General features: G+C 37.3%; 2 long non-coding RNA genes across 2 annotated transcripts in view; both read left to right on the forward strand.

The window, feature by feature from the left end:
• Positions 1 to 5,193, forward strand: part of LOC119253083 (uncharacterized) — an 82,602-nt gene extending 77,409 nt beyond the window's left edge. The window contains exon 4 of the long non-coding RNA XR_005126984.2: positions 5,112 to 5,193. This is a non-coding gene — a long non-coding RNA (uncharacterized LOC119253083). The remainder of the gene's footprint in view (positions 1 to 5,111) is intronic.
• Positions 5,194 to 5,666: 473 nt separating this feature from the next.
• Positions 5,667 to 10,206, forward strand: LOC129146370 (uncharacterized). The gene is made up of 3 exons (XR_008553007.1): positions 5,667 to 5,834; positions 9,298 to 9,431; positions 9,907 to 10,206. It is a non-coding gene; the product is annotated as an uncharacterized LOC129146370 (long non-coding RNA).
• The last annotated feature ends 1,413 nt before the right edge of the window (positions 10,207 to 11,619 follow it).

Raw genomic sequence — 11,619 nt, forward strand, 5'->3', positions numbered from 1 at the left:
GAATATAAGGAAACCATCGAAGTTAAAAAAAAAAAGACAAGGGCCTCCCCTGGTGGCGCAGCAGTTGAGCACTGGGATGCGAAGATGCCCGCAGCCTCTGCAGCACCAGTTCGATCCCCAGCTGCTGGTGAGGGTGCCACATGGCACGCAGACCTCTCTTGCTGCGCCCGCTGCTCCCCTCAGCAGTGTACTTCATCTGTCTGCCTGTTCTGTTCCTCGCTCTGGCTCTGGTGAATTCTCTCACCCTCCTGCGCTTCTGACTGTACCCAGTGCTTATATAAATAAATAAATAAATAAATAAATACATCTTTTTTTTTAAAAAAAGACAAAACTAGCAGGCAAATTATAAATCCAAGACATATGTCAGGGGAGGGGCAAAGAGGGGTGTCAAAATGAGAGTGAAGAGCACAAGGGACTATGGTGACAGTTGACGGGTAATGTGATGATGGGAATTTCACGGGGATGCTACCCTTAGGGGAGAAATCAAACATCGTACAAATATAAACAATGATGTAAAAAATAAATATATTTCAAAATTTAAAAAGAAAAGAAAAAGAGGTAGAAAGAGGAAGGTACCTAATCCAAAAATTCTTGGGACAATCACTCAATCTAAGTGACTAGAAGGTTTCATATTCTTCATTCTTCAAAGGCTTGCCACAGAATTATGCACTTGATCGCTAGTTGATTTCCGGCATAAAGAAGAAACTGACTCATATTTGCCTCAGAATAATGAGGCATGAGCTCACAAATTTTAATTCTAAAGCTGCATTGAATTAAAAAAAAAAACCCTGCCAATACAATGCAAATTTAATATATATAGCAAGAGATGATTTCTAAGCCTTTCTTTCTAACCAGAATGCATCAAAGTGGCTGGAAAGTCATCCATTGTAAAGTCATCCATTGTAAAGCCAAACAAAGATGCTTCATCTCTCATCTTTCACATTATGGGTGAAAATGGAGGTAGCCAGCTGAAGAAATCAACAATCACTGGCCTCCGTGAGCTCAAGGAATTTTCAATTTCAGGCCATTGGTATCAAGGAAGAGGAAATTTAAAGAATTGCACTCAGCACTCACACTAATGTCCACAGTGTGTGTCGATATAGGCGAGCAGGCACTGGGGAGAAGTCAGAAGGTTGTCAAAGCTGATTTTAAAATACTGTATCACCGTGTTAGCAAATATTTCATTATGAGCTGGAACTCTGCTTTGGCGTGGTGGTGTAAACAAACACTATATTTAAACTTTATAGATGAAAGTTTTCCTGATATTTTGGATAATGCTTTAAAGACAGGGTATCGGAGGAGATGTGAAAATGTAGAAAATATGAAATAGACACTAGCGATGTGTAAAACAAATTTAAAATAATAAGCAGCAAGCTACAATGGATTTTTGTGCCTGAATTATCCAATGCAGGCATTTATGTATATTAAAGTTACTGTCAGTTCTCCATAGTGCTTTTATGCTGTATAAATCTGGTAATAGAAGGACCCAGGGCATTAATATATTATTTATTCATTTATTTGCAAGATTTATCTAGCACATAGTCTCCAAATAGCTAACGGCACTTTGCCAGTTACTATACTTACAATATTTAACATTAGGACCTTGGAAATAAGCAAGTAGGGAATTATGTAGGATATCCTTGCATATCATCACTATGTAGAGGGTCAAAATAACATGGACTGAATTGAATGAATTTCAATTAGAAAAAAAAAATGAAAGACAAAAGGGGAAGTGATCCAAACATTTTTAATTTATATTTTGAAGAATTATAAATCTGTGTCCCTAAAGATATTAAAATAATGTTAATATTGGATAGAACAGCATATGAAGACACTAACCTTGCCTGGAACTGATGCTGATCAAATTTCAAGGTCAGTTTACAGTCAGGTGATAAAATGCAAATAGGCCTAAACAGAGCAACATAGAAAAATTCCAATTTCTTTTATTTGTGAGAAAGTGTCATCCAGGTCTCATTGTTGGCTCTGTGAGCCCTTCTGCTTATTTTCCCAGTTGTCTATGTGTACCTCTTCCCCTGAATTTATATACACCAAAGTCCCAATACTAGCTAGAATGTCCCACAATGCCACATGTGGCTTAAAAAATGAGATTTTTGAGGCCCAGGCAGATCAAATAAGATGGCCAATGCAATATCAGCCACCAGTGGAGGCAGAATCCAGATCCTACAGCAAAACATCTAGGGGACACGAGAGAGCGAACGTATAGAGCAAATGTAGAGAGTGAACATAGAGTTAGGTCATGGTGGTTCCAACATTGAAGGTCAATTCAAGGAGTATGTGTTTACCTCACAGTTCCAATTGATTTGTTCCATTTGCACTTCGGTCTTTCTTTCCCAAATAAGGGATGGGAGGGGATTGGGGAGGTTGGGGATGAGGAACTTCTTAAAAATAATACAAGCAAGAGAAGAAATCTATTTTTCTAAAATAGGGAGAGAATTTCTGTCTCCAGGTATTTCTTGTTAATGAGAGAAACATGGTTACCTGCCTCTGGCTTTAAAAGTATCTTGTTAAAGGGAGTTGGGAATTTTGTTCTTACCTCACAGAAGAACTAAAGTTACTTGAGGCTCCCTATACCTGCTTTTCTATTTGTACCTCTTTGGAAATGGCTCGTTAGATACTGCCAAGGTCTTGGAAAGACTTCAAACCACAACTTTTCAATAACAAACCTGAGTTTCTGGGACCTTTCTGTGACAACTGCCTGTTGATCTGGCTAGGATTTTTGTTCTATGTCTGAACTCTCTCTTTGCAGATAAAGTTATTCTGCTTGCCAGTTTTTGCACCTTAATATTCCATAGGGATTACGACAAGTTCAGCAGACCTCTTGTTCAATGCTACTGCATTTGAAACCGCTGCCTGCAGCTCTGACTACCACATCCAAGGCTGTGTCTCCCTCCTGCCTCTTCCCTGAGAACTGGCCTTTTAACAGATTTAGCAAGGAGGGCCAGTTTGATTCTGAGGACAAATATGCTCAACCTGGAAAGTTTCTCCTCTACATTTAATAAAGGGAAAGGTTTTGTGTCTAAGAATTCTTGTGGAAGATGCTTTCATATTATTCCCTCTTCTTCGTGACTTATCTTTTTTGAAACACAGCCCACAGGAAGGTAATTGTGGGAGGAAATTATGACTAAGTCTCAACCTTCTAATTAACTACCTGCTTGCATTTAGGCAACCCTTTATGTCTTTACATTCTTTTTGTCAATTTTGGTAGTGTATTTTATATAACCCAAAATAACCAAATGATCATTTTGACATTTGATCAATATTTTTTGAATTGCTAATTAGATAGTTTGCATTCTCAGCTATTAGGAATGTCAACTTTTGAAAAACTGTTGTGTATTTTACACTTAACAGTACAGGCTGGGGTGAACCACAATCTTACATACCTGGAATCTCTTTAAATTGCAGATTACTGACATCAAGCTGAAGGTGATTTCATAGGTACACTGTGGGCAATATCTGGAAGAGGGTTTGGCAAGAATTTTAAAGGGGTAGATATGTGCAGACCAGTGCAGGCATATAGTGGATTTACAGTTACAGGACAGGAACAGCTTTTTATTTTGTCCTTTCTTCTTCCTCTTTCTATGTTTGCTTTTGCTGACTCCTTTATTTGCTCAACTAGCTTGAATTAGTGAATTCTGTCTACAGTTCAGGTACTATGACTGTTCCTTGGGGTTTGGTTTCAAACATTGATGACACAGATCCCCGTCCTTAAAGAGCTTATCAAATCAGCAATGACCCTTTGAAAGCCTTAACAAGGACATCTATTGATATATGGGCTTTCGGTAGCAGAGAAGACTTCCTGGAGGAGGTGATATTTCAGATGAGGGCGGAAAGGCTGGAGGAGGCAATTGTAAAAGAGAATATCCATAAAAAGAGAATAGCTTGTGCCAATGCTCAGGAATAAAGCCACACTTGGGAATTCAAATAGCTGCAACATTACAGAATGATGGAGAGGGGTCCAGCCATGAGAGTGTTCAGGAGCCTTTTGAATCATATTCAAGATCTTGCTCTTTATCCAAGATTCATCATTGAACAAACAATGAATTGTTGTTACTCTCCATATTTAAGGAGAGCAAATCTGTCGGGCAGGTGTATGGGGAATAGGAATCATAACTTTCCATTTTGAGATCATTTAGACTGATACCCCCTTGCATGCATATATATATATATATACATATATATATATATACATATATATATACATATACATATATATATGCATATGTATATGTATATGTATGTATCTCCAACATATTAATTTTGACTTTACGAAAATATTTAGTTCTCTCAAATAATTTCAATGGTTATAAAATATAAACATTGTGGTAAAAAATAAGTCCCTCCAAAAGGCTATTGTTATGATTAGATATTAATTATTAGATTTTAATTATTAGATATTAATCATAATGAAGATTGTGACTCATCATGTTAATTTAGTCAATTTGTTAACTTCTATATCCTAAGCTCTCCATACTTCCTGGATATTCAAACGGTAAAAATTAATTTATGAAAATTAATTCCATCAAAATTAAAATAAATCAATTAATAGGAAATTTTCCAGAAGAAAGATTTCCATCGGTGCTGTTGTTGTATTTTAAAAAAGTTTTGTCATTTTTATTAAAATATTTCAGTCCCTGTTGCTGTGACTTCTTGATGGTACCAACAGTATTTAATTAAGTTGGCCAATAAAGATTTTTTTTTACGGGCTCTGTGCTCACAGATACCTGCTTTTATTTCACTTTTTTCTCCTTCTCTTTTTCCTCTGTCTTTTCTCCTTCTTTTGCTATTCAATACAAGTCACCTTTTCTCCTTCTTTTCCCAAGCAGTCTCTGGCACTGATTTTCTCAAGCTTTCAAAAATCATTTCAAAGTCTCTTCTTGCTTATTTTTGGATACAGACTTTCACCCCCAGGGAATTAATTTCCTGACCTCTCCTGGCTCCTAATAACTAACACACCCACTCTAAGCCACATCTATCCAATTACAGTTTATCCATAACCTTTGGAAATTAGTTAAAATTACTGAAAAATATTTGTCTTTTATTTACATGGAAATAGCAAACTAGCTTCATTTCCTGGCGTTTCCTTTTTTCAGATTAAACTAAACAATGTCTGTACTTCATGCTTGAAGAGACCTGCAATAGATAATTTTATGGCTTTTCTAACCAGATACCCATGTGGAGGTATGTCATGATTATTCATTTAAGGCAGGTATGCATGTAGTTAGAGAAATCTTTTACTTTTCAATGACGTAATTAGTAGTAACATTAAATCCAAAGGTCCCTTTTATTTATTTTTTTTAATAACAAGTGTTTCTATCATGCTATTTCTGTCTGAGAACTACACTCAGTGTTCTGCAATTTATGTTTTAGCCTCTGTAATGTTAGCGTGATATTAATAAATGCATGAAGAGTTGCAGGAACGACGTAATTACAGTGGCAAAGTGATAAACACACAACTATTTTGCCTGGTAATGTTATGTATTTAACAGGTTTATTTGTTCAACAGTTCTAACTTTAATTATATTTTGCCATTTGGGATTTTTAGACATAACAATCATCGCTCTTCTCTGCCTATTAGTCTCAGAAAATCGCATTCATTATAAAAATAATGGTATTTGTTTATTTAATTTTTTTTTCTTAATGCCTTACTGGTAAACTAAAAGATAAGTTTCCTTGCTGCTGGTGTTATGTGACCCATTTGGATGTGAAACAAATCATTTCCCATTCCTGTCTATGTGAAAGATGCCAACCAGAGTTTCAACCCCTGGCCTGCTGGGTTATAAGGATGTTCTGAGTTCTCGCAATCAAACTTGGAGGTAGGTGCTTGTCCTTAAGACCCTGATCACACAGAGACATTTCCAGTGCTTTTGGAAGTTAAGAAAAAACTAAATGGCCGCAGAGGGCCAGTCTGCAACCAACACGTGAGGCCTTCATTCTCAACCTCTGCAAAATGAACTTTCTGAAATTCTGCCCAAATATGAAAAAATTTGGGGTGGACTGAAGGAGGTAAATTTGTAAGAATGAAATGAGCTCATTTTATATCAGTTACAATTTAAGAAAATGGACTGCCGGCTCTTTTGCGAAGTGACCATAGTGTGATGAGTATTTCTTATTCTGGGTTTATGCAGGATGCAAAGGAGGCTCATTTCTTTTTTTAAGATTTATTTCTACTTATTTATGCATATAAGAACTGGGGTGTAGGACAGAGGTACAGGGGGGCAGTGAGAGAATTCGGGAGACAGTGGGGAGCAGAACAGGCAGATCTACTGAAACACACTGCTGAGGGGAGCAGTGGGTGAGATAGGGGAAGTCTGCTGTGCCATGTGGGTTAGTTCCCTGGCCAGAGATTGAACTCGTGCTGCAGTGACTGGAGAAAGTGCTGAGACTTTAAGCCCTCTGCCACCAGGGAGGCCCCTGAAATGCTCATTTCACAAGCCAAGTTCCTGCTGTGGTTACTTCTTTCCATAGAAGCAAGTTTTTTTTTATTCTTTTTTTTTCCTCCATAGCTGTCCTAAAGACTCATTTTATCTGGCTTATATGGTGTTACTGTTGTGGGGATAACTTCCACACAGTCACACAGATCTTTGGAGTATAATGTATTTGTGTAACTTCTTCCCAAATCACCATGTGGGGAACCTGTGCACCCCAGAAGATTTACTCATAACCCCCTCCCATCATTCCCTCTTCCTACAGAGTTATGGGTCTAGAGTTGTTTACTTTTTTGATAAAAAGAAATTTAAAGTTTAAAAGATGGTGATGGTTTTCTGGTAAGAGACTGGTTTTGATTTTATTATTCTGGGATCCAAAGTGTATAAGTCCAGGTGTTCATGCCTGACAAACAGAACTACAAAGCACACTGTAATAGAAGAGATGAAAGCTCTTCCTCCTTCATCCATTAAACAAGCATTCACTCTAATACCGAAAACGTTTTACATTCTGGAAATAGAGTGAAAAACAAAAAGCCCAGGACAAACTTGGCCCTGAGGGTCTTGTAGCTACTGTGGTCTGGGCTAGTACTATAATAATGGTAACAAAGGTGTGTGTGCATGTGGCACATATGCACCCACATGCAGTTTTTATATATTTTATTCCTTTTCCCCGCCTATACAAAATTAAAAAAAAATATGACTTGCTCATCTCCTTGCTGAATGAAATCATTGGCCTTAATACCTTCTGCCCACCCAGGCATGAGTTGAAAGGCATCCTGTAGAAGCCGCCAGGTCAGCAAGCAGGTTCTGAGCGTGGAAGATTTATTAGGAGTTCTTTCATCTGCATCCTGTCTTCTCGTGATTCGCTCCTGACTTTTTGTTTAACCTGGTCAGTCTGGTGCTTTGGGGCCTCTTGCAGTGGTCCTTTAAAAAATGACTTAAGTATCATTGCTGTACAACTGTATACAGGTGATAAACAAAGTGACAGAAAAAGGTTCCTAGCAGAGCTAGGAGGATGGTGATAGTCAGGTCAGGCATACCCAGGTGGCCTAGCATGACAGGCCATGCGCAGACGCATTTACCCAGAAGACAATGAAAGCACATGACAAGCCACGCCCAGTATTGAAATTAGACCAATCACAGCATGATACACTTTCCAGGCTTTTACAGGTATTGTAACAAATAAATGGTAAAATATGGGACTTAATGTATATATAGGTTTATATATATATATACACACACACACACATGGATTTATTACATAACAATATATTTATATATTATTTATTACATACATTATAGATAGATTTATTACACAACAAATATAATATATATTATTATGGAACTTTATATATATTATATTTGTTGTGTAATAAATCTATCTAGCTATATATAAAGTTCCATGATAATTTACTCTGTCAGAGTATGAAACACACACACACACACACACACACACAAACACATGTATTCTTCCACAAATGCAAAGAACACTCAATGTGCAAAAATAGGAAATATAATTATCTTATGTTCTCTGGCTAATGGTGCTAGCACAGTTCTTCAAATATCCTATGCCCAGTCAGAATTAGAAGAGTATGGAGGAATATATTTAAAGAATATATTATGAAAGAGAACGCAAAATATCACACTTCAGAATCCAGAATGTTTATTCTACCATCATTTTGTTATTTTCCTCCACACTTGTGTCAGTTAGAAATATTTGCTTCTGTTCTATCTCTCTGCAATTAGTTGGGTATTTATTTGCAGAATAGAGAAGTTCAAACTAATACCATATTCATGGAAGACCGCTGTGCCTATTCAAGCATATGAAAAATGGAGTAATCTATTACATGCAACTCATCTTCCCCTTATTCTGTTTTTTATGAATTTTAGGTTATGATTTACTTTTCCCTATGACATAATCTTGACCATTTTGACATTTTGGAGGATCCACTGCATTTGACCTTACAAAATGACTACCTTCTTGGTTGCTCTTTGTCTTGGTTGTTATTTACACCACTGCACAGTTTTCCTCCATTGTGGTTGGTGTAGGATGTGTGGGGTGCTTGTTGTGCCATACAGAAAAGGTCATGCTAAAAATGTACCCATCTCACAGGTGAGCCTGTTTTTTCAAATTATGTCTATTGAGGTAATGTCGATTATACAACACTGTATGTGTTTTCAGGATTATAGATTCAAACCTCTACAATTGTATGTTTTCACACCATGCCAACAAGCAAACACCCAATAATCCTCTGCCATACTCCATTGGACCCCCTCCTTCTTTTGTTTCCTATTATCCCACTCTCCTCTTCAAGTAGTCTCAGGTAAGCAGTCAAATGTCAGGGGTGAGTTATCGGTTTGGTTTTGTCTCACCCTTTGTTTTGTTTCTCTATATTTTCCATATGTAAGTTAAAACATCTGGCATTTGTCTTTCTTATTTTGACATACTTTTAGCAGTACCCTCTCCAGTTCCACTCATATTGTTGCAAATGGTAGGAGTTCATTTTTAATAGCTGAGTAGTCTTCCATTGTGTATATATACCACATATTTGTAATGCAACCTTCTGTCCTTGGGCACTTAAGTTATTTCTGTAACACGGCTATTATAAATAGGGCTGCAAAAAACATAGGAGTGCCTATACCCTTTCACATTATGTTTTTGCTTTGTTCAGGTAGATACCAAGGTATAAATTGATGGTTCGCATGACAGATCTATTTTCAGTATTTTAAGACACTCCATACTATTTTCCGTAGAGACTGAACCAATACATTCCCACCAACCATGTACACTTGTTGTTTCTGGTGTTTTTGTTTTTCTTTTTTAAAGATTTATTTATTTGTTTTATACAAGAACCAGGGTACAGCCCGATTTGCCGGAGGGTGAGAGGATTCACCAGAGACAGAGCGAGGAACAGAATAGGCAGACTGACGAAACACACTGCTGAGGGGAGGAGCAGGCGAGACTGGAGAGGTCTGCTGCACCATGTGGGTATCTCCATCACAGGCTGGAAATAGAACTGGTGCTGCAAAGGCTGTGGAGAGCTTCACAGCGCTGCGATCAATCACCTGTACCACCAGGGGAGGCCCTGTTTCTGGTGTTTTTAATGTGTGCCATTCCCCTAGGTGTGAGTTGGTATCTCAGTGGTTTTGATTTGCATCTCCCTGATAATAAGTGATGATGAGCAGTTTTTCATGTGCTTATTGGCAATCTGCCTGTCTCTAGAGAAGTGTCTATTTAGCTTTCTGCTTATTTTTAATTGGGTTAATGATTTTCTTTTTGTTGAGTTACAGTTCTTTATTTTTTGGATAGGAGCCCTTTGTGAAATGTATGATGTGATATCTTCTCCCATTCAGTAGTATAAATTTGTGTTTTACTGATAGTTTATTTCACTGTGCAGATATTTTTATGTTTAATATAATCCCATTTGTTTATATTTACTTTTGTTTCTCTTGCCATTAGGAAAGAATCCCAAAGACATCTCTGAAGCTAATGTTGTGGAGTGTTTTGCCTGATTTTTCATCAATGTATTTTATAGTTCTGGGTCTTATTTCCATGTATATAATCCATTTTTGAGTATTTTTTTCTGTAAGGTGTGAGGGATAATGATCTAATTTTGTTTTTTTGTATGTAAATGTCCAGTTTGCCCATACCATTTTTAAAGAGACACTCCTTCCTCCAGTGTATTTTCTTGACTGATTTGCTGTAGATTGTCTATAGACAATCTATTTTATTTTATTTCTGGACTCTTCTATTCCACTGGTCTGTGTATCTGTTTTTGTTTCAGTACCATAGTGGTTTTTTTTTAATAATAAATTTTATTTTTATATTCCCCCGTACAATTGCAAACCCCCCATTCTGACCCCAATCCCTCCCCTCCCGCCCCCCACCCCTCAAAAAGTGTCTCTGGCTCATAGTTTTTTGTTGATTTTGATTTTCACTTTCTTATAGTTATTCATTTTCCTGGTCCCTTATTAAAGTTTTCTAGATTCCTGTTATGAGTGAGACCATCCGGTATTTTTCTTTTTCTTTCTGGCTTATTTCGCTGAGCATGATCCCTTCCAGCGCCATCCATGTTGCTGCAAATTGCATGTGTTTATCTTTTTTGAATGCTGAGTAATATTCCATGGTATATATGTACCACATCTTCTTGATCCAGTCATCTATTTTTGGGCATTTGGGCTGTTTCCAAAGCTTAGCTATTGTAAACAGTGCTGCTATAAACATAGGGGTGCAGGTGTTCTTTGGAATTGATGTTTCTGTGTCCTTTGGGTAAATACCTAGGAGTGGAATTGCTGGATCCTATGGAAGCTCTATGTTTAGTAGGTCCAGAAATCTCCACACAGCTCTCCATAGTGGTTGGACCAGTTTGCACTCCCACCAACAGTGCAGAAGAGTTCCTTTTTCTCCACAACCTTGCCAGCATTTGCTGTTGCTAGTTTTTTTAATATGTGCCATTCTCACTGGTGTAAGATGGTATCTCATGGTAGTTTTGATTTGCATTTCCCTGATGACAAGTGATGTTGAACATTTTTTCATATGCCTGTTGGCCATTTGCATTTCCTCTTCAGAGAAGTTTCTTTTTAGCTCTTCTGCCCATTTTTTGACTGGATTATTTTCTTTGTTGTTGCTGAGTCTCATCAGCTCTTTGCAGATTTTTGTGATCAGTCCTTTATCACTAGTGTTGTGTGCAAAAATGTTCTCCCAGTTGGTGGGGTTTCTCTTTGTTTTTGTTATTGTCTCTTTTGCTGTGCAGAAGCTCTTTAATTTGATGTAGTCCCAGCTGTTTATCTTTGCCTTCACTATCACTGCTTTGGGTGATGTGTCTGTAAAGATGTCTTTGATATGCAAATCACATAGTGTTTCGCCTGTATTTCCTTCTATGTATTTTATGGTTTCAGGTCTTATGTCTAGTTCTTTAATCCATTTTGAGTTGATTTTTGTGTATGGTGTGAGGTAGTGGTCAAGCTTCATTCTTTTGCATGTAGCAACCCAGTTTTCCCAGCACCATTTATTGAACAAACTTTCTTTGCTCCATTGCATAGTCTTTGCTCCTTTGTCAAAGATTAGTTGACCATAAATCTGTGGGTTTATTTCTGGATTTTCTATTCGATTCCATTGTTCTGTATGTCTGTTCTTGTTCCAATACCATGCAGTTTTGATGATTATGGCTTT

Source organism: Talpa occidentalis, unplaced genomic scaffold (assembly GCF_014898055.3).
Source record: "Talpa occidentalis isolate TD23 unplaced genomic scaffold, MPIMG_talOcc4v2.1 talOcc4.2, whole genome shotgun sequence".
NCBI lineage: Eukaryota > Metazoa > Chordata > Mammalia > Eulipotyphla > Talpidae > Talpa > Talpa occidentalis.